At 42.1% G+C, this 24,340-nt stretch overlaps 1 long non-coding RNA gene across 1 annotated transcript in view; it reads left to right on the top strand.

The window, feature by feature from the left end:
* The window catches only part of LOC123290002 (uncharacterized), a 49,132-nt gene that overhangs the window by 11,650 nt on the left and 13,142 nt on the right, over positions 1 to 24,340 (top strand). Inside the window, exons 2-4 of the long non-coding RNA XR_011493199.1 lie at positions 6,352 to 6,458; positions 7,831 to 8,047; positions 21,246 to 21,422. This is a non-coding gene — a long non-coding RNA (uncharacterized lncRNA). The remainder of the gene's footprint in view (positions 1 to 6,351; positions 6,459 to 7,830; positions 8,048 to 21,245; positions 21,423 to 24,340) is intronic.

Genomic DNA, 24,340 nt, shown 5'->3' with positions numbered 1-24,340 from the left:
GTGTAAAAAACATAATTAGGGGGTGGAGGGTGGGAGGTGGGAGGACAAATGATGTCACCACTGAGGAAGTAACTAGATTATTCAGGAATTTTTAGGCTGTTTGATGTGAGGCTTTTCTTCTACAGGCAAAGGGAATTAGTGCGAAGAGTTTAAGCCAGAGCATAACATTATCGTATTTGGGCTTTTAAAAAGAATATTTTGGGTTCAGTATGGAGTGTGGGCTGGAGGAGGTGGGAGGGGCTTCTGGTGGTCTAATTAAGTGGTTGTTACAGGATTTCAGGAAGAGAAAATGTTGTCGTGGTCTAGTGTCTTGGCAGTCAGGATGGAGAGAAGTAGGCTGATGAGAGAGACAGTTAGGAGGGGGTGGGCTCAAGATGGGGGTCTGCCTGGAGATGGTGGTCACGAGAAACAGAGAGTAAGAAAGGCTTCCAGGCTTCCACCTTGAGCCACTGAGTGGATGCGGGTAGTACTGTGCACCACTGCAGAGAACACGAAGAAGACTTAGGGGCGAGTTCATGACGGCGTATCTTCCTATGTGGAGTGTGAGATACCTAAGGGACAAGCAAATGGAAATTTTGAGTGGACGTCTCTCAGCATGAGGGAGCCTGTGTGCGACTGCTGGAAAAAGACTGTTCTACTGGTATCATCAGCCTACGTTTTTGAAAGGCTCCCATCTCCTACTGCATCTAGTCTAACCTTTTAAGGTTAACCGTTATCTGGACATGACCCATTTGAATGTGCTCCCTTGGTCAAGCAGTTTTTAACCTTTTATTTTTGAGAAGGTGACACTGATTACTTTTCCCTCTTCCACATCTGTACATTCTTCTGAACTCCTCCCGTATACTCATTCATTTGTTCACTCAAACATGGTATTGCTATACATGTTTATCAATTGTTTCACGGGTCAGTCTTATTTCTTCAGTTAGCTAATGGCAGTGTGATGAAGGAGAAAGTGCATGGGCTACTTAGCAACTGTGCAAACTTGCATAAATTGCATAACCTCTCTGAGGCTTGGTTTCCCCATTTGTGAATTAGATGTAATACCTACTTTGTAGGGTTGTTGAGAGAATTATAGGAAAACTGCACAGTGCCTGCCACATAGAAATGCTTCACGTTACTGATTGCTAACTTCACTTATATTGCTGTCCTTCCCTCTCCCCCCAGCGATGCCATCACAATGCTGAGGACTAGTTAGTGAATGGTAACCCGTCAGAGGAGGAGGCTGAAGGCATTGCCTGTGGTTACTGACGAAATAGGAGCAGCAGCTTTGGGCACAGATGCTAGACAATCAAATATGTTTCCAGAGATTTCTGTAGTAATTATTGGTGATTTTCTTTTTTTTTTCCTTAAAAAAAATTGCCAACTGACTTTTACTTACTATTTTTTGTTTACATACACAAGACATCTTAAGGAAGATTCATACTGTCGCCATAGGGTAAAATGTGCTCTGTTAACTACACAAAATAGTTAAATGGAATTTCATGATACCTGGAATGCTTTCTCCCTTTTTATTTCAATGAAATTTTCGGCTTCCCGAGCAAGTCTGCATCCTCCACCGCTCAGTCGTAGAAATCGTTCTCATACATTCTCTACCTTTCTCTATCATTGCAGTACTATTTTGTGGCTCTTCACAAAATCCAGTTTCTCTTTGATTTTGCGTAAGAGGAACTCAGATGTCTCTTTCCTTCCCTCCTTCCTTCCTTCTTCCTTTGATCTACAGCAGAAAATAATACCAAGATGTCCCACTCATTCCTATGCGATTGTCTCCGCTCTCTGTGTTCTGCTAGCCTGTCAGTCCTTGTTCTAACATCACTTCCCTCTCCTCTACAGCTCCCTGACAGGTGATAGTCTAGTGGAACACGCGTACCTCTAATCTCAGCTTTGTAACTCCATTTAAATCTTAGGAGGAGAAAAGAGAATGACACGTTTTTATGCTAGTTTTATTTCAGAACAATTGCAATTACTACATATTAGAAAAATGACTTTCTCGAGTTCAAGTTGACACAAGTGACCTGTGCTCTGGAGAAATAAACGTGCTCTGCCAGGAACCTCGAGCATTGCTAACCTGGCGTATCGCCCTTGGCATTCCCTGAGCGTGTTGGCCGCACACAGGAGTGTGTGTGCATCCTGTGCCGTCCTGAAGTCTCCTCTGAGCTCTGAGGAGAATCAGAGCTTTGGAGACTCGTCATGCCCAATACAGAGTATTCAGAAGCAATTTGGCTCCAGCCTTATTTGCTTTTTAATCATTTTGGTGGCAGCTTGACTTTTCAGCGACATTCTCAGGAACAGGATTTCTTTTTAAGTGGAAAATCTCCAACTACCATTATTAGAAATGCCAATTACAAATGGTCACGAATGTGTTCCCTGAGTGTGAGCTGGAAAAAGAGAAGCAAAACAAAACCAAACAAGCAGAACAAAGACCAGTGTTTCTGCAGCTCATGCTGAAAGGCGCAAACAAACAAATGCTGTGCACGATTCTCCGAGCCTTGGTGGTGCTGGAAGAGCTGTACGCCCAGCAGCAGTTTCCAGGCTGCGCCAGGCTCCTGAGCACAAGGACTCCACCGTGCACTCTACTGTGTCATTAGAGACAAACGCCCTGGCCCTGATGTGATGGGCCTTCTCAACGCATGCAGTACACTCTTTCATTTCAATATTTCCAATTTGCTTGGATGCTTGGATTAAACAGACAAACCTGAGACACTTGTGCTTTGAGCTCCAAAATCTTTGCAGAGATTCTTTATTCAACACATATGGGAAGAGGGAGCGAGAGAGCGAGAGAGCTGAGCTGGCTTGCTCAGGCCATTTAGCTTGTCAGTGTTGTAAGCGCTGTACTCTGCTCCTCTGCCGTTCCCAGTCCAGATGAGGACTCTCAGCTCAACGAGGCTTTGTGGGACTCGATCCAGGACTCAGAGCCAGTAAGCATAGAAGCTAGGATTGGAACCCGGTCTGCCTGACTCCATGGCTCTTCCCCTACACTGTCTACACTGCCAAGTACAAGACAGTTTTCTCTGGGAAGCAGGACTGACTTTTGACAAAAATATGAGCCAGAAATGTGTAGATTACTTATGTCTAGCTCACCTTTCTTTGGTCACCTCTACACCCTTTTAAATACTGGTTCCCATTCTCCAATAATGCCAAAGGGCATTTGTGAGTGTTTAGCATGTGTCAGAAACACTATCAAAGTTACTTGTGTTGTTACCTGTATTAACTCTTTTAATCCTTATAGCAACCCTCTGCAGAAGGTACTATCTTGTCTCTATTCTACACTCAAGGAAACTGAGGCACAGAGAGGTAAACATCTTGCCCAGATGAGTGGCAGCGCTGGGATTTGAATCTAGTCATGTGCCTTCAGAGCCTGCTCTTAACCATCTCACATACCTCCTCCCTTCTCCTCTTCTCATCTCTCCTCTCTCATACACTACTTATAACCTCTTTGTGGCCATCCCTCCTGCAGCCTTGCCTTCGGCCTGCCTCTCCAGCAGTACTGCATATCCAGTGGAATGAATTTGCCCCATTCCTTCAGGTTCCCAGGTGCCTGGAAGTGATCTGGCTTGCTTATTCTACAATAATGACTAAGGATACAGTGGGGGAAATTAGGGGCAAGAGAATTGAGGGAAAGACTTCGGAAGAGAAGGCATTGAGATATTTATTTATTTCTCACTAAATAATTTCATTGAGCTTTCACTGGGTAGAAAACATTGTTCTTGCCAGATGTTGGAGGGGATACAAAATGATTCTTAAGGTCTCAGCTCTCAGGGAACATAAGCTCCAAGGGGACAATAAGGCATAGAGAGCCAGGTTTTGCAATGGTAAAAGCTGAAGACATTCAGGGGAGAGAGATCCTTTGTCTAGCAGATGACATTGGGAAATGTTTGGATGACTTAGAGTTTGAATCAGACATATGACCACGCATCCACAGCCATTTGCGTCCTACTGATGGCTAGGCAGGGCAGCCGGGAGAGCAGGTCTCAGCTCCTCTCTTCTTTGTCCCCAGAGCTCTCCTGTGCTGCTGTGGGTTGCCCAGTCCTGCACAGAGCATCCTGCACCAGATTTGGTCGGTGACATCTCAACATGAGAAGATGTCCAAAGGGATTTGGAACATAAACTTCTAAACTGACACGTTTAGAAATTGGATCACATTTGAAGTGCTGTTTGAATCAGACTCTAAATCTTTTGTAAATGTTGAGGAAAAATTCCATATAAAATTTTTTACTTTACCTGAAAATTACTAAGAACATGACATTTGTCATTATAATCTAAAGGACTGTGACGATGGCTTTGGTTAATGAGAATTTTGAGGGCACTTAAAAAACAATGCTTAACACTAGGAAACAAAAGAGGGCACTGAAAAACATAAAATTAAAGCTAAGACCAAGCTTATCTGGCCTGATTTTCAAGAGCACTACTGAGAACTCTGAATGCTTCCTAAAATGTTTTTCTAATTTGGAGAAACTTTGCCTCTTTTCATTGTCTTCTCTTATTAAAAAAAAACCATATTTTTGTTACTCTGAGCAATAGTTATTTTACAAGATTTAAAAATGCCTTCTCAAATCATCTAGTCAAGTTTCTGAAGGTCTTTGAGATCATTCAGAGGCTATGATGCTCGTTGTGACGTCTTGCTCTTTCCCCTTCTTCTTCTTCTTCTTTTTTTCCATGAGGAAGATTGACCCTGAGCTAACGTTTGTCGCCAATCTTCCTCTTTTTTTCCCCTGAGGAAGATTGACCCTGAGCTAACATCTGTGCCAATCTTCCTCTACTTTGTAAGTGGGATGCTGCCACAGTGTGGCTTGACGTGTGGTATGTAGGTTCACACTGGGGCTCTGAACCCGAGATCTCTGGGTCACTGAAGCAGAGCGCATGAACTTATCCACTATGCCACCCAGCCAGGCCCGGGACTCTCCCTCTCCTATACTTATGTGTGACTTCGTTGGGTGAAATGTTATTTTGACCTGGTCTCATGTCATGTTTTGAAGGAGAAGCCCTTTCCGGGCCTTACTTTTAGTGGAAACATATGATATAAATCTGCAGCTTCCTTAGCTTGCCTCTTTTTCTATCTCATTTTATCATTTTTATTTTGTGATTTCAAGTGCAATCACATTTTGGTGACTCTGCCTTCTGTTCAAATCTCCAGGAAGCAGAGCGAATGGCTTATCCTTTCTCTCTATTTGTCCCAGCTCTGAAATTTTCTTTTAGGTAAGGGGGTATTCAACCTAGGTTATTAATTTGCTTCCTTCCGCACAGCCCCATGGGGCAGAATCTAAGGATTTATGATCATGTTGGCGTCGGAGGTGTGGAAATGGAAACCTGACTTTCTACGAGGATAAGCAAGCCGCTGTGGGCTGTATCGAGTAGGGAGACCACTGCAACACAGACAGAGCTCACCATATTTTATCTAAATATTAGGAAAATGTTTCCATTTTGGAGTAAAGAATTTCTGTACAGAAAATTAAAGACGGTAATAAGTGATCAAAAGCTCTGTAGTTCAGTGTGCTTAGTGGCATGTCCAACAGTGGGTAAAACTGATTATCTTTTGCTTGCCTTTAGATGGTACGATAGGAATGCTGTGGTCACTGTGACGCAGGGGGTTGTTGATTCATAGCAGTTAGAATACCTTTTCTGGGTTTTTAAACATCATGTTTTTTAAACTGTGCTGTATTTTTTTTTCTTCCTTCCTTCCTTTCTTTCTTTCCTTCCTCTCTCCCTCCCTCCCCTGCTTCCTTCATGATAAGGTGAAACGATCATAAAAATAACAAACATGAATCTATAAAACAAGTCGGGCCTTCTGTCTTTAGCCTGGGAGCAAAAAGTCACAGCACTGAGTAATTTATTACTGGAAGTAAATAGAAACAGATTAGAATTAGATGATAATAAAAATAGTTTTCCTAGCAAGATATTTAACAAGAAAATAAACTGGAGATGGGAGATTTTGTATTAAGGACACCTGAAAATGATTTGAGGAGGAAACCATCTCTGCCGGGTATTATTAATATTGCTTGTCTTTCTGATGAACTGTCATTGATTGCTTTTTTCTATTTTACTAAATATTAATGAGAAAGACAAAGAATTAGTTACAAATATATTTCTGTGCAATTTTGTGTGTCAAAGACTGAAGAAATAATAAAAGGAAAATACTGTTTGCCTTCAAAGCTATCTGAGTTTTGGGAAGAAAAACTGATAAAGCGGAGCGTGCTACCGAAGCCACCTCTTTGAGTGAGTCCTATGTCACAGGCACTGACAAAAAAAGGATGTGCCATCCTGAGGGAAAAGATTTATTTGCCACGAGGGGAAAATGGCCAGACCAAAGAAAGAGAAAGATGGCTTTTTGTTTGTTCATCTTTTCTTTTCTTCCAGACAAGTGGGTGCAACAGACTCTGATTGCAAAAGTAGAGAAGATCTCTCTGGAAGGAAACCTCCCAATGTTTTCACCACGAGCTGTCATGAAGAGAGACCTTGTGAAGGTGTTTTTTCATTTTTCTCTGCATCTATCCAACTCAGATGACTGCACTTATCCTCAGCACGCTCAGGGTTTTCCCGTGATGACACGCAGATGCCCATTTCCCTCGCCTGTCCTGCTTCATGGACTTGGAGGGCGGGCAGGAATTTGGCACGTGCTGCAGCTTTTCAGAGCAGCCCTGTGCACTGGGGCCTGGATGCCCAGGCTCTGCTTCCTCCCTCCTTTCTCGTCCTTCTTTTTCCTTCAACAAATATTTATGGGCATCTTGTATCTGTTGTACACTTTTAAATGTTAGGTAAGCAAGTTACAGCTGATGGCCTCCAAAAGCTTCCGGTCTAGAAGAGGTCGAGATGGAGGAGTGAAAAAGAATTATAATGCAGTCTGATAAGGGCAAGGATAGGCAAGACTGGGACAGAAGAGCACAGAGCGTTATGGGAACCAATCAAAGGGGAGCCCGTAGTGGTGGGGCGGAGCTCAGGCCAAGACTCAGAGAAGGAGTGCTGTCCTAGATGGAGACCAGGCTGGCTCAGCTTTGAGGCACAGGATGCTTTGGGGTCTGAGCAGTCAGTGATGAGGTAGTGAGTTCATTCAGTGTGTGATAAGGAAAGTCCAAACATAGGGGAAATCTATGGTTTTGGAAGAGAGGAAAGACCTCACGTTTACCTGGTTAAACCAGAAAGTGTTAATGTAGCAAACTGAGGAGAAACTGTGCAGATTAGCCAGTCTTTAGGGTGGGAGAGGGACAAGCAAGGAGAGGACAAGCAGACATGTGGAACGGTTCACATCATTTTGACCAAGAGAACAAGGGCAGCCAAGGACATGGGGGAACTTTGCCTGGTCAGGTAAAAGGACCTAGTTAGCATGTCATAGTTTCCTGTAGTATGATTTTTTTTTTTTTTTTTAAAGCAAACATTAGGCCAGTCCTGGTGTCCTAGTGGTTAAGTTCAGCGTTCTCCACATCAGGTGGCCCTGGTTCGGTTCCTGGATGCAGATCTACACCTTTCTGTTAGAGGTCATGTTGTGCTGGCAGCCCACATACTAAAAAATGGAGGAAGATTGGCATGGATGTTAGCTCAGGGCGAATCTTCCTCAGCAAGAAAAAAAGCATGCATACTAACACATGCCGTTGAATAAATAGGGCAAGGCCATTCCAGTCAAGGTAGCTTCATCGGGAACAGGGCCTAGGGAGAAGTTTGGGACGGGTATCCACTGCAGAGGAAAATAAAGTCATGAAGCTCAAAATAGGACTTTTTTTGTGAACAAAGGTTAACTTGAGACTGTATGCTCAAGACAGCCTCTGGAGAATGCTGATGTGGAGCATCTCTATTGACATGAGTGGCGAATCACGTATCTGTGCACTCATGTTATCTTTCCAGGTCCACTCCAGCTTAGCTGCTTGCAAGGACCTCCCAGTTTCCAGGCACCGAAGTCTGGTAAAGCAGGCACTCAGCCTTCAGCTCCAGGCAGCCCCCTCAGGGTTGTTCTACTTGCTCTTGCCACCCTTGGAGGCCGGGCTACCACTGTGTTCCGAAAACTGATGAGCATCCAGCGGGCAGCTCGCAGTCAGCTCCCCAGGCTGATACTGGTTCCCTGGTAAGTACAGAAGGTACAGAAGAGTACAGAATCTTGATAGTGGCAGAGATTTGTGGGAGGTATAAAGTGGAGAGGATAATCTAGAAATAACATTCCAAGAACTTGTAGAGAAATTGTTCCACTCATAGAGACTCTTGACTAGTGAAGACTCCCCCTCCAATCACGGATCCCTCTCTCCATGGGTCCAAGAGCAAAATGCTCTTCAGGGTGGTCGAGGGGGAATGACCTTGGCACGGCATGCTCCACACTCCACCCTCCCATATCTCTGGCAGGGATGATGCTTTAGTCAGGCAGCTCCACAGCTTCTATTTGCCCAGAAAGCAGACAAAGGCTTTGAATCACCTCTTATAGAGATGGGATGATACTAATACTCAAACTTCTCATGGGTTAGGCACTTCTTATGGGTTAAGTACTTTTACTGCATTATTTTGCTTTCTCCTTATAGCAAAGCTTTGAGATAGGATATATTATTATCCCCAATTGACAGATGAGAAAACAGAGCCTTAAAAATACTAAATGATTTATCCATTGTCTCAGAACTATCAAGAGGTGAAGCCAGTATCAAAAGCTGGGCAATCTGACTGCAGAGTCCACACTTAAAAAAATTATGTTCTACAGTCTCAAGGCTGTGAACATAGAAGATACAAGAGAGAGAAATACTTGATATCTGTTCCAGTGCTAGCACTGAGTACCATTCAACTAAAGAGGGATCGCAATTCATAGGTGAGCAGTCTTGAGCCTCTAAATCTTTCACAGCCCAGGTAAACAGTAGTTACCACCAGGCCTCAGGGTTCTCCCCCTAAAAGCGAGTGGGGTAGACCATGTGAGACTCTTGAAGCTAAAATAACAATGATATTCATGCTTTCCTGAGTTTGGGCAAGGCATATTATGCATGTCACTACATTTTTGATTCTCCAAAGAAACAATAATCTAAAGGGATAAGATTCTTAAGCACTTTCTTGTAATGCGGTGCACATGAGGAATGTGGAGGCTCTGCTTGTCCTTAGTCATTAGGCCCATGACCAAGTGACCTGAGGTGCTGTGATTGGCATGAGCAGCGAGCCTAAAGCTGTTTGCTCCAGGATTGGTAGGGACCAGGGAGGCTGTTGGGAACCAGAGGGAAACTAGCATTCAGGAGCCATAGCAGGAAGAATTACCGAAATTAAGACCATGCCTGTGGGCGAGATATTTGCTGGTTAATTTATTCCCTAGGTGGGTTTATCAATAAGTGAGAAGAGAGACCTAATGCATGCGGATGGGTCTTACTGGTTACGAGCTGTTGGGTGATCTGCTTACAGAGCAACAGAGACAAAGGTGCTTGCATGTGTGAGTGTTGTTCAAATGTGCTTTTCTTCTGAATTTCTGTCATGATTCCTGTTTCTTAATTCTGTTCTTACTGATGACGATGATTAAATGAATAGATAAACATAATTTACTTAGACACTTTTTCACATGTTGGAAAAAATCTTTTATCAGACCTTGTGTCCCAATGTTTGCTGCATAAAATGTGGTGACATTAGTGTTGTGTGACCCTCTCCCCAGGGAGTAGAGTGGCCCTGGGCCCTTCTTGGGTTTAGCGCAGGTGCCCTGGGACTCTGGCTGAGACGTGAGGGGTTGGAATTGAATCGAACATATTGAAACCACGTGCATATGCAGCAGTTAGCTTTCTCTCGGAACATGTTATGTTTTCTTGTGTCCTTTCTGAAAAAGCTCCTTGGTTCCCCCAGGGCTATTGGCAAAGCACAAGTTAAAAGTGTCTCCAGCAGCCTCAGGCCCTCCAGCTGCCAGCAATTAGTCTCCCCAGTCCTTCCCTCAGGAACCTCCTTCTGACTTAACAAGCTAAATGCTGGAGCAGTTTTCTCTCTGGCAGGTGGGATGCTAACCATGGGGAGGGGCGGGCAGATGCTCTGGAGGGAAGATGTGTGAGCACCAAGGACTCCCACCCTGTGTTAACACTGAGGACAGCTCAGCCCACTGACCTGCGCTTCACTCTGGAACTGAGGTCGAATTCTGCCTTTCCAGTCAGAGCCCAGCTAAAGGGCGAGATGGGGAAAACTGAGAACAAACCCTTTTGTTAACAGAGGAATGGAGCCTTGCTGGCTTGTGCACCTGTTTCTCATCTTAACAAACAATAAGTGAGTATTTCTGATCTGCTGCTATAACAAAGCCAGCACAACCGTGTAGATACTGACTTTCCAAAATCTCCAGCATGCATCTCATTACCAGGATACTAGGGTACTCATAATGCCCAAAGAAATGTTCCAGTCTCCCTAATTGAATACAAATGTATGGGATAAAGTTTTGGAACTTCACCCAACGTATTTCCCCCTCCTCAGTCACTTGCCACTTTGCTTCCTGCTCCCAGCCCTTCTGCCTATGAAGGCGAGGCCTCGGGTTCAGGTTTACTGTGCCACGGAAGGGGGGGATGGATGACCAGTTTTGTATTTCAGTCTCATCTCGTGAATTTAAAGTTAGACTTTAAAAATGCCATCATGAGATAATAGTATTCATTTAAGTAAATGAAAGGTTTTTTTATCAGAACTCCCAAAGCTGGCTTTATGATGAAAACCCGTACAAGTATTCCAGATGAGAAATCAGAAGAAATGATAGGATTAGAGTAGCACAATTTTGTAGGGCCTAATGTATTCACAGACCCAGGTAATGAGCAGCAATGGCTGCTAAGTGCACAGAGAGAGACAATCAGACATTATGTTCCTCCTGCCAGAAGAAAACTACTTCAGTTGCATTCTTGAGGAAAAACACAACTGAATTTGATGAGGCTTGTAGGTCCAACTTCCAACTTGTAGGAAATAGAGGAGAGAAGAGCGTGTTAAGCTATACTTTGGGCATGCAATTAGCAAAATCCAGACTGTGGGACAATCTATAAGACCAACAGTCTGGTTTCTCCAAAAGACAAACAATAAGGAAAAAAGAGAGATCCAGAGAGAAATTTTAGGTAAAAGAGGCTTGAGAGGCATAACCAATGGCAATGTGTAGATATTACTTATATTTTAATTCTAAATAAATAATAAAAATGTGATATTTATGAGATGATTAGAAATGTGAATAATGGATATTTGATGGTATTAAGTAATGCTAGTCACTCTATTTTTTGGTGTGTTAGTGATTTTTGTGGTTATGTTAAAAATGAGTGATGTTTTTAAAAACATAACTGAAAATTGAACACATAAAATGCTTGCTGAAAAAATGACAGATAAAACTGTAGTATGTGGGACTGGCCTGGTGGCGTAGCAGTTAAGTGTGCATGTTATGCTTTGGCGGCCCCGGGTTCCCTGGTTCGGATCCTGGGTGTGGACTTGGTACTGCTCAGCAAGCTATGCTGTGGCAGTCGTCCCACATATGAAGTAGAGGAAGATGGGCACAGATGTTAGCTCAGGGCCAGTCTTCCTCAAAAAAAAAGTAGTATGTATGGGATTTGCTTCAAAATAATATGGGAGGGGGAATTAGTCAAATCAAGATTGGCTGTGAGTTGATAATTCCTACAGTTGGGTGACAGACACATGGGTGGGGGATAGGTTTTATACTATTCTGCTTGCTTTTTTATATCTTTGAGATTCTGCATAACAAAAAATCTTTAAAAATGAAGTCGGTGATAAAATGTATACTGTATTACGATGATAAAGTACTTTTCCATCCTGATGTTCCAGAAGAATCCCTATTTCGGGCTCCTTTGTGGGCTGTCACAATTAGGTACTTGATGTTCCTTTGCTTGGGAGAATATTACTCATTCCAAAATGTTGTAAGGCTTTGTTCTTCTAACAGACACATCAGGGTCAGCCCCACACTGATGGTGAGTACCTCCCCAAAGTACAAGGGTGTTGTTATGCTTTCGTAGAAGTCAGTAAGTTAGACTGTTTCTCATGGAGAAAATGAGAATTCCAAAATGTGATACCAGCCTCAGCAGTCCCAGCCCACAATATGCACAAAACTGCGGGGTGGGTCGCAATATCCTCATCTGACCTGGATTGCTTGTACCTATTTCAGTCCCTAGGAATAATCAGTCCCTACATTTAAAATGGCTTTTTTCAATAACACAAAGAAAAACTGCAACCTTGAAATCAAGGGATAAAATAAAGGAGGCTGCGATGACCACTGGACAGTACGTTGGGCTATCGATTTGAATCATTATTAATGCCCACTGAATCACTCGAAGACATACTAGCTATAGCTCGCTTTATTCGACACACCCAAGAATGTGTGCTAATGCTAATCAAAGGACTTACTATTTAGTTTATTTGGCGTTTAATGATTAGAAATTATTAAAACATAGCTTTTCCTTTGCTCATACAATACTCACAGAATTTTTAAGTGTTTGAATTTAAAGTAATTTTCTTGGAGTAAATTCTAGGCACAATAGACAGAATAAGTTAAAAAAAATTCTCCATAGAGTTCCTTCACCATACAGGTCTTTTAAAGATTTTCAGATCACATGGTGGAAGGTGTTTCATAGCTATCTGTGTTCTAGATATTTGTAATAAGTTGACGGCTTGCCTTTGTTTTTCTCCTAAGGCAAGACGCTGAATATCCTGCAAATGGCTTTCATGATAGTATTTGATAGTCATTCTTTCAAAAAATTAGTACAGCTTTGGTCTATAATGGTACTACCATTTTTCAGGACAACTATGACATTGACATTTTGAGGCTATATCAATCCAAAGTGGATAGTATTTTTTTAAGCGCGTCCTCTGTGCTCAGTCTCAGGCAGACACAGTGGGGAAGGCACATGGCATGGTGCCTGTCCTCTCTCTGCTCATGTGAGGCTACACATGTGTGAATGAACAACTTAGTATAGAATCAAGTGCTCAAATGCACTGACCAGTGGATAATTGCTATGGGAGGTCAGGTATAGGAGACATTGATGCTGTCTCAGGTCATCAGCGACTTCATGGAGGAGGCAGGATTTGGGCTGGGTCTGAGAGGATGTGCAATATTTATATAGGTGGGAGAGGGCAAGAGAGGGCATTTCTAGCACTGTTTTTTGACAGCCTTTGTGTGAATCAGAATTTCCCAAGGCCCCACCATCCTATAGGTACCAATGTGGTCAACATAGTATTAATAATCTAAATTTTACTATTTTGTGCACCCTGTCCTACATGTACAGGGCCTCAGCTCATCCTCTTTTCTGAGAATCCTCAGAAGTCCCTTTAACATCTCCCTGACAGTCCCCAGAGTCGACGCTGGCTGTGTGTCAGTCATTGATCCTTCTTGTGATCACTTCTATGGGAGCAGCCATCCTTTCCCAGGTATCAGATGGTTGATGGATGGCATTGGCTTCCAAGAAGGTGACAGTAGCCATTTAGGTTGACTCATGGCCCTAAAATTTCTGCTGCCAAAGAATCTGTAAATATATCCCCTTGAGCTTGAATATAGAATTAGGAAAGTTTTATGTAGAGGCCTGGCCAATTTTCTAGACCTAGTAAATTCATATAATGATCTGCTTATATAGGAAAAGAACAAGATAATCTACAGTGTGCTGTAGATTATCCGGTTGAATTCTGTGGTAGTTTAACCCTTTAGGGAATGTTAAATTAATCTGTTTAAGATTGTTTTTGTAGTTAATGCCTCTCTTTGCAAGTATAGTAAGAATAATGAGTATATCAGGGCTGATGTTCAGCCAGCGTAGGCCTACTGGCTGGTAAAAAGTCCAAATACTGTTCTGTTGGGAATTGACCTCTTTCTTGATTCCCCAAGTGACCCCTCACTGTCTGTCCCTCAGCCCTTTGCATAGGACCCACCCCCACTTCCCCAAATCCAATGAGGGTTGTGACTGCCATTCGAGGAGGGGTGTCCAGGACTGTGAGGTTAAGGCTGGCGTTGGGTCTCCACATTGGTGCCCATACCAGACCTGTGTTGGATGTTTTTCTTCGGTGTTCCTAATTCAAATTAAAAAGGAAATTGTGGTAAAATAAGCATACATAAAATTTACCATTTTAACCATTTTTGAGTGTACATTAAGTACATTCACATTGTTGTGTCAAAGTGCTTTTAACATACATTCTCATTTAATTCTCACAACAACTTTTAAAATCCTTGTTACAAGCCATACAAGGAGAAAGATAAATTTGAGTGTTTCAATTATCTCATAAAAAAAATAAAGGCTACTAGTGGTTATTTTTTGGCTTGTTGTATGTCAACTTTTTGTCTAGGAATCAAGCCATTAATTATGCTAATTAGGTGATAAGTTAGTACTTAGAGAAAAATGTTTTTGTTAGACTTCCTTCTCAAATTTAGGGTTTTTAAAGTCAGTGAATTTAGTGTATTTATGATTAACAAGAAATTTTCCATTTTACCACCTGATGACAAATCTGTTTAGCTAGCTGTAACCAAGGCATCTCTCTGGCAGCAGGAGGTTAAGAATAGAACAGGTTATCAATTGAGTTTGTGAAATTGCTTTCCCGGAAGTCCTTTGTGAGCAAATGGAGATACCATATGTCTAGCATGATTGATTTGGTCCTTCAGCACTGAGCTTTTCAACAAAAGAGCAACCCTAGTTTCTTACCAGAGGGAAGCCCTGACTAATGTGAGCCCCTTGTGTGATCTGTCCCCAGGGAAGTGCTGTAGAAAGTTAATTCTGTCTGTACACATTCGAAAGGAAATAGAGCATGAGTTGAAAGCAACCATACTGATCCAGAAGGCCACTGTTTCCTGCATTGGGTCAGATTGTCCACTCTGCACCCGTCTCTGTCATCACTGGAACACCTTGTTCCAGGCTGGGCAACTACCATCTGTTCCCTTGTTATATAAACAGAACAATAAGCTTTGCATTTATGAATTGGTTTTGTCGAGTGAAAGAATTTAGTCCTTAGTAATTGTAGGAACAAAAGAAGGGATTATCAAAGTATTTCAAATGGTACTATGTCCCATGAAATTCCATGCCTGACTCCTTTGGGAAGTACACTGCAAAGATCTCATTCAATTGTCCTGTGTTCATTCCAGTGGCAATTATGGACACCATTTCTATGAGAGGTCCTGGTTAGATCCACTGGGGATGTAATGGTGAGTGTGGAGTATATGGGGGATTGGCACTTAGTAGCCTAGTATACCTTTCTCTCTTCCTGCACTGCACCTACATCTTTTAGACTCTCTTGCAGCTAAGGCTCCAGGTATTCAATAATCACATGCCCTCATTGAGTGTTGGGAGGCTGCAGTAAAGCCATGCTGTGTCTTTGCTGCATCCTCTCTTGTTGCTGGCAAGTACGGTACTGGAGGTATTTGTACTTTTCATATTGGCACATGTCCTAGTGGCCAGGTACTGGTTTCGTGAGTGGAGTGTAGCTGACATGGGGCAACCAATTTCTGCTCATTCTGGTCTAGCATACAGTTGTGGATCCAACCAATCTCTGGGCAGCTTCCCGGGCCATGCATCACAGCATTTGATTCCCCATCTGCCAGTGGCAGAGGAAGCAGCTCCCCCGGCAGGCCAGGTCTGCAGTATTGTATTTCCTACTCCAAGATTAGGAATGAAAACCCACACTTAGAACACAAACAACTTCTAAAAATTACAGATATTATTTTACATATAATTTTGATGCTGGCAGAAAGATTTCTCTATTTGCAAATTATACATGTTTAATTTTTTTGTTTGTTTCCTAATTTATTTTCACAGGTATCGTTGAGTTATCCGATGTTGAATATTTTCTCTTTAAGGGAAGGTCATTTTGTTTTGGATGTCCTTAAATCCCTATTTGACTAGAGTCCTGGATTGGTTGGTAGAACTGAGCATCTTTCAAGTATTTAAGCCCCTCATTGATGCTCCACTCATGGAAACAATTTAAATGCCACACAATCACAAGATCTGCTGCTGCAGGTAGGCGAGCAAACCCAGTGCTTTGAAGAGAGGACACTTAGAACAGGTGGTTGTAGCAGAGACTAATGAGGAGACTCTAAGTGTCTCTCACTAAAATTGAGAGAGCAAAGGAATTGTCACACAATGAGTAGATTTAATTCCTGTATTCATGTGGGCAAAGTGGTTTATGATTTTAAAAATGCACTGTTAAAAATAAAATAATTAAATTTTATATCAGAATAGTCTAAAGAGGCTAATATACACCATGAACATCTCTTTCAGTGTCCTAAGTGCCCTGTATAGATAGTTATGGAAATCAGCAATGTTCTCGGGTAAATTTAGTGAGAGTACAGCTTTCCAGGAGGGAGGGGAGAGAGGGAAGAAAGAAATGAAAGGTGGCTGATAATCAGAGCAGAAATCAAATTAAAAAGGAGCATATTTTGTTATATCAGAAAAAAAAATCCCTTTGAAAGTCAACTTCTATATTCAACTCGTAATCAAAACTGGAGTTCCCTAGCCAAGAATTCATATGCTTTCTTCTTTAATATCCAGAGTTAAGAAAAAAGAGGATGAAATATCCTTGCAGGATGGAGAAATTGGTTAAATGTTGATGAAGGTCTTTTTTTTTTCTCCTTAATTTATCTAAACTCTGGTTATAAAATATATCTGAGTGCTTACTTCTGACATTGTAATAATAGCTCTACAAGCACTATCTTATTTAATCCCCTCCAAACTCTTTGAAATAGGTACTGTTATTATTGACACGCTACAGAGGAGAAGCCCAAGACTCAGAGAGTTTAATTCATGTGCTGAAGGTCATTCAGCAAGTGCATGGCAGAACAGAGATTAAAATTGAAGTCTGTGTGATTCCAGCATCCAAGCTATGAACTATTGTATCATTCTTCTCGGGCTTGAAGTCCCGCTCAGTACACATCTATGTTTCTCACCAGGAGAACCCTGTCATCAAGGTCAGTGTTAGTGCCTCAACAGCAGCAAGTCCAGACAGACATTTAAGCGTAGTCTGAAGAGGTATGACACCCTCCTATGTGGGGTTACCTTTGAGTTGGCTGAGGATGAACCCCATGGGCTTGAAAGACCACAACTGCTTCCAACCCAGAATGCCTTGAGATTATATCAGGATGTGAATACACACCATTTCTGTGAGAGGAATGCTCTTGCCAAAATGGCCAATGTCGTACTTCACACCAATCCTCATTGTCTTAGGCACTACCATTCTGTCTATCAACGCACTCTCTTTTCACACTTTCCCTAGTCCCCCAATCTCTGACTGGAGTCTCTATTTTATATTCTGGAAAAAACTTTTCACAACCCTTTCTATTCACATCTACTTGTCTACTATTTCCAGCCAGGTTGGTCTCATATGGGTCTTAAGGAAATTTCTACTAATTTTATCCATCCGTATTCAACCACTTTCAGCTGTACCTGTGCTACCAAAACCCTTCTCTCCACATCTGCCCCGTCCTTGCCATGGGCATGTAAGATGAGAGACCAGAGACAGAATAAGAAATGCTGAAATCCTGTCATGATCTAGACCACTTCTAGGGCTTGGTTCCCTAGAAAGGTTAGAGGTGGAAAAGAAGGACTAGAGCTTTCCCGCCAAAGAAAAACCACCCAATATCCACATCAGGTTTCTACCAGGTGACCCCAGAATCTCTTGAGTCTGCAAAACCCAGAAAATGGTACATGAAGGAGTTCCTGATCTTAATCCAGGCTCATTACACTCATCCACTTGGCTGGAGCCACCTCCACTTATACTTAATCCACTAATTTTGCTTCCATATCCTTAACACCATATCCTAGTATTTAATACCTGCTGTTGGCCTTTCCAGAATCCTCTCTGACTTGCTAGGAAGTGTCTTCCTTCTTGGCTCATTTCAACACCCACAGTTTGTATCTATCTATGTTGTCTCCAATGAGGGACTCTTTTCTCCAACCTTGACACATGGAACTTCACTGTGGCAGTCAGCTTGGACTGCCATAACAAAATACCAAACACTGGGCTGCTTAAACAATAGACATTTATTTTTCACAATTCTGGAAGCTGGGAAGTCCAAGATCAGGATGCCAGCAAAGTAGATTTCATTCTGATGCCTCTTCTCTTGGGTTATAGGCAGCTGCCTTCTCTCTGTGTGCTCACATGACTTCTTCTTTGTAGGTGCTTGGAGGGACAGAGAGAGAAAGAGAGAGAGAGAGAGAGAGAATGAAAGAGAGAGAGAGAAAGATCTCTTTTCTTCTTCGTATAGGATTAAGGATTAAGGCCCTGTCTCCAAATACAGTCACACCAAAGGTTAGAGTTTCAACACATGAATTTTCGAGGGGACATAATTCAGTCCATAGCACTCACTGACTGGAATATCCCCCTGTTACTACCCCCGACCCCTCAACCAAAGGAGGATATTTAGTATTTAGACACTATTTCTCCCAATTCTGGACTTGGATGAAAATCAAAACTTCATTGGAGTTGAATTAAGGAGAAGAAGTCGGAAGATCTTCTGCTTGGTTAGAACAGAAGAAGGGGTGGGTTTCTATTTTAGTGTGCACATAAGTTAAAGAGGTCACCAGTATGTCACAGACCTGCTCCCGCCCTCAGCAGGAAACACTCTCACAGCTACTTCTGTACTCTTGGTGGGTCTCAGCTCTGCCATCTGTTGTTTGTTGCCCTTTGGGAAGCCATTGCTGATTGATAGTAGTTCTAATTGTGAAGTGGTGGAGGCCAGAATTCTTCTCTGGCCCTTGTAATAGTTTCTCCCCATGGAATAAAAGAGGCAGCTGTGAAGTTATTTATCTTCTAAAAGATCTCAGGTTCAAATCTTGTTCTTCAGAAGAAATGCTGAAAAATATCAGAAGTGGTATGACAAAACAGAGGGTTTTTTTTCAGTATTTACTTGGTGGCTGAATGGACTGAGGTATTCCTGGAACACTGTACTTTCTCCAGTTACCCTGATGGAGCAGTTGGAGTTAAGGCTGTGTTCTTCACAGTCCATCAGTATGTCTTGATTTACCTGTAGGAGAAGCCTTATCTTCTGTGTCTAGGGGCTATTTGTGCCTACATAGTTGAAGTAAACAGGTAGAATTTTTTATTTTATTTTATTTTTTTTTGCTGAGGAAGATTTTCCCTGAGCTAATGTCTGTGCTGGTCCTCCTCTATTTTGTATGCGGGATGCCACCACAGCATGGCTGACAAGTGGTGTAGGTCTGTTCCCAGGATGCGAACTTGTGAACCCCAGGCCCTGAGGTGGAGCACATGGAACTTTAACTGCTTGGCCACAGGGCTAGCCCCTAGAAAAGTTTTTTTAAAAAGAATAATTGTTTTCCTTGAGGGCAGAGATTTTGTTTAATTCATCATTGAACCCCCAGGTCCCAATTCTTTTTTAAGAAGTGCTTGTTGAAGGAATAAATTCGAAGACTCAGCCCTTTTCTTTCCTCCTTAATTTAGCACTTACTCACTGTGGGGAAGATATATTGTGACGACGTCTCGTTTTCTTTAAGGCACAAAATACTGCTTTGTTCTAAAAAGTCCTCTCGTGAGAGTTGTGTAATTAACATCCCCAGAGGTGCAATGTCGATATGTCTTCTGGAGATGGAGCCATGTAAGGACAATATGGAAGGAAAATTATTTCACAGTGAGTGACAAGAATGACTCCCTGCCCACTCAAGCGTGTAATAACACGGTTGTTGTGTGCAATCATTTGGCATCCCACATTTACAAGTTCAAAAGACATAAAACATGGCTTGTCTTTTTGGGACAATAGCTAATATTTGGGGTTTCTTTAAGGGTTAGGCTATTCAGACCAATATTAGTTATATAACAACATCAGGCAATTAACATATTTTCCCTAATACCTAGATGCATTCTCATTTAATTTTAAACTTAAAAACCTTTCTCTTCATTCCCGTTGTCAAACCTTTTAAAAATTTTTAGAAAACATATTTCGCTTTTATTCCAAGTGCTTTTCACTAGGTAATAATGCTAAGGAACACTTAGTTTCAGCTACTTTATTCAGAATTTAAGTGCATAAAACTCATTGTACCAGCTCTCACAATCTATTGAGGCTTGTAGCTTCACTTTAAAAAAAATCATAGATTCACAGGAAGATGCAAAGGAAGATATCGGAGGGTCCTGTGTACTCTTCACCCAACCTCTCCTAATGGTAGCATCTTTCCTAACTATAGTAAACTATCAAAACAAGGAAATTGACACTGGTACAATCCACAGAGTTTTTTCAGACTTCACCAGTTACACGTGTGTGTGTGTACGGTTCTATGCAATTTTGTCACATGTGTAGCGTTGGGTAACTGCCGCCACAGACCAGATGTGTAATTGTACCATCACCACAAAACTCCATCCTTCTACCCCTTTGCTGTCCAAGTTGGCAGCTTCGCCCTCATTCCCAACCCCTGGCAACCACTAATGTGTTTTCTATCTTTATAATTGTTATTTTGTGAATTTTATATAAGAGTAATCATATAGTATGTGTTTGAGAATTTTTTCATTCAGCATAACTTCTCTGAGGTTCATCTAAGTGATTGCATCCATCAATAGTTTGTTCCTTTTTATGGCTGAGTAGTATTCCATAGTATGAATATACTACAGTTTGTTTAGCTGTTCATTCCATGAAAGGCATCTGCTATAGATATTCCTGCATAAATTCCGATGTGAAAATGAGTTTTAATTTCTCTGGGATGTAAGCCCAAGAGCACAATTGTTAGATTATATAAGTGTATTTTTAGTTTTAAAGAAACTGTTGAACATTTCCAGAGTGGCTGCATTACCATGAATAATCCAGTTTCTCCACATCATGGCCAGCATTCGGTGTTAACATTTTTTTTCATTTGAGTGGTTTTGGTAGGTGTGTAGTTATCTCAGTGTGGTTTTAATTTGCGTTTTACTAATGGCTACTGATGTTGAATATTTTTTCATATGTTTATTTGCCATCTGTACATCCTCTTCAGTGAAGTATCTGTTCATGCCTTTTGCTCATTTTCTTGTTGGATTGTTTATTTAATATTGAGCTTTGAGTATTCTTTATATCTTCTAGATCCTGGTCTTTTGTTGAAAATGTGATTTGCAAATATTTTCTTCCAATCTGTAATTTGCCTTTTCATTCTTTTAATAGAGCCTTTCACAGAGCAAAAGTTTTTAATTTTGATTTAGTCCAATTTGCTAAATTTTGCTTTTATGGATTGTGCCTTTGGTGTCAAGTTGAGGAACTCTTTTCCTAGTCCAAGGTCCTGAAGTTTTTCTCCTACGTTCTGTTCTAGAAGTTTCATAATTTTATGTTTTGCATTTGAGTCCATTATCCATTTTGAGTTATTCTGTATATAAGATGTGAGATTTAAGCAAAGTTCTTTTTTTTTTTTTTGAGGAAGACTGACCCTGAGCTTACATCCATGCCCATCTTCCTCTACTTTATATGTGGGACGCCTGCCACAGTATGGCCTGATAAGTGATGCACGGGTCCACACATGGGATCCGAACTGGTGAACCCTGGGAGGCCAAAGTGGAACGTGTGAACTTAACTGCTACACCAGCGGGCCAGCCCCTAGGTAAAGTTCTTTCTTTCCCCTATGAATGTCCTATTGCTGTAGCACCATTTCTTATAAAAGTTGTGCTTTTCCAATGAGTTGCTTTTGCTCCATTGTCAAAAATTAATTTGGCACATTCGTGTGGATGTATCTCTGGATTCTCTATTCTGCTCCATCGACCTGTCTGTCTGACCCTCACCATAACACACTGCCTTGACTCCTGTAGCTGTGTAGTGAGCCTAACACCAGGAAGAGTGCTTCCTTCCACTTTGTCTTGTTAAAAACTGTTTCTGTTGTTGGAAGGCCTTTCCCTTTCCATAGACATTGTAGAATAAGCTTGTGTAGCTCCATAAAACACCTTGCTGATATATTGATAGGAATTGCGTTGAACCTATAGATCAATTTGGGGAGACGACATCTTTACAATGTCGAGCCTTCCAATCCAAGAACATGGCTTATCTTTCCAAATATTTAGGGCTTCTTTCATTTTTTACATCAGCATTTTATAATTTTCAGCTTATAGATCCTGCACATGTTTTGCCAGATTTATGCCTAAGTATTTCATTTTCTTTGAAGTACTTGTAAATGGTATTGTATTTTTGATTTCTGTTTCCACTTGTTAGTTGTCACTGCATAGAAATGGAATTGATTTTTGTGTGCTGATCTTGTATCCCACAACATTACTGAATTTATTTACTAATCCTAAGAGTTGTTTTGCAGATTACTTGGGATTTTCTGTGTAGCTAATTGTGTCACCTACAAAGAGACAGTTTTATTTCTTCTTTTCCGATCTGTATGCTTCTTATTTCTTTTCCTTCCCTTAGCGCAGTGGCTAGAAGTTCTAGCACTATGCTGGATAAGAGGGATGAGAGCAGACACCCTTGCCTTGTTCCAGATCTTGGAGAAAAGGCATTCAATCTTTTACTATTAACTATGATGTTACCTGTACGTTTTTTGTAGATATTCTTTATGAGGTTGAAGAATTTCTCCTCTATTCTTATTTTTCTGAGAGTTTTTATCATGAACGGGTATTGAAATTTGTCAAAATTTTTTTGGATCAATTCATATGATCATATGATTTTTCTTTCCTAGCATGTGGATATAGTGAATTACATTGATTGATTTTTGAATACTGAAACAGCCTTGCCTATCTGGACTAAAACTGTCCTGATCATGGTGTATCATTCTTTTTTGTGTGTGTGGAAGATTAGCCCTGAGCTAACATCTGCTGCCAATCCTCCTCTTTTTGCTGAGGAAGACTGGCCCTGAGCTAACATCCGTGCCCATCTTCCTCGACTTTATATGTGGGATGCCTACCACAGCATGGCTTGCCAAGCAGTGCCGGGTCCACACCCGAGATCCGAACCGGCAAACCCCGGGCCGCTGAAAAGGGAACGTGCAAACTTAACCACTGAGCCACTAGGCCAGCCCCTGCATCATTCTTTTTAAGCATTATTGGATTCAAGTTGCTAAAATTTTGCTAAGAATTATTATTTCGAAGTTTATAAAAGATATTGGACTGTAGTTTTCTTTTTCTTCCTTCCTTTCTTTTCCTCTTTTTTCTATTACCATTGGTGGTTCTGGGCTGCAGGACTGTCTGGCATCAAGTCCAGAGGGTATCTGAGAGAACAAAAGAAAACTCAAGGAGCTTACCAGGTTGTTTATCCTTCTAGCCGGGCTGCCCTCTGCTTTCCAGGGCTTTTCAGAGTCCTTTTGTCCTTGTCTGATGAATAATTTCCAGCGTATTTAGTTGTACTTAGAGGGGAAGAGCAGTGCAGAGTGAATTGCACTTACTGCAGCTCCATCTTTACAGGTGCTAGAGGGCCAGGCACTGATCAATCAATGGAGATTTATTGATTATGCACCGTGTGTGAGACTCTGCATTTGTCAGAACACAGACACAGTGTTGGGAACCATGGTTAAAGCAGAGAAGGGCTGGGGGAGGAACAGATGACTGAAGAATACTAACGATAACAGCAACAGTTAACCTCTACTGAATGCTTACTCTGTGGTAGGCACTGTACTAAATGCGTTAGCGGGATCATCTTACTTAATCCCTTAAAACGGACACTATCTCCATTTTACATCCAAGGGAACTGTTGTTTAAGGAGATTCATAACTTGCCTAAATGCACATCCCTGTGAACTCTGGATCCAGGGTTCAGATCCAGATCTGAGTCTAGCACTCAGTCTTTCCCACTTGCCACAGCATCAGATGTCACCAGGAAAGTGTACAGTCACCTCAGGCAGGCAGTGGAAAAACTGCATATCCTCAGGCAGTTGACGTCCTTTCTGAACCTCCATTTCCTCAGTTACAAAACGCATTAATATCAACCTCACAGTATTGTTGCGAGGCTCAGAAACATCACAAATAGGAATGTAGTTTGTAAGCAATGAGGTGAGGCAGGAAGGACGGTAGGGACAGCCCTGGAGGGGCTGGCCGCAGGAGTGGACAGGGCCCCCGCAGCTGCTCCCGGGCGGTTTGGGGGTGAGAGCCCGAGTGTGGCCACAGAGGTGGGTTTTTCTCCAGCTACTCTGAAAGAGCTTCAGTGGCGTGAGCTCAGGGACATCCTGACAGGCAGGATGCATGTAGCCGCAAGGGGACGGGTGATGTAGGTAGCAAATTTCAGGGCAAGCTAAGAGCTGTAAAGGAACCTAACCAAGAGAACTGCACTGACAAGGCCCCACTGTGATCCTCTGGGCTGCTGCGCGCAGCCGGGTGCAGGCATGGCTGAGCCTGGCCGAGAGTCAGGAGCCCCAGAGAAGGGGTGGAGGCTGCATGAGGGGGTGAGGCCAGTAGGAGTACCATGTGGCTGCATGCTGGGGAGACGTAAGGAAGTCAGAGATGTGCTTTGTCCTGGGGGCAGGTGTCATAGTTGGCAAGACTGGGCACGGATGTAAGAAGCTAAGATTAAACGTAATTACAGGGTGTTGTGGTGA

This window comes from Equus asinus, chromosome 12 (genome assembly GCF_041296235.1).
Source record: "Equus asinus isolate D_3611 breed Donkey chromosome 12, EquAss-T2T_v2, whole genome shotgun sequence".
Classification (NCBI taxonomy): domain Eukaryota; kingdom Metazoa; phylum Chordata; class Mammalia; order Perissodactyla; family Equidae; genus Equus; species Equus asinus.
This window is presented reverse-complemented; position numbering and strand designations above follow the sequence as displayed.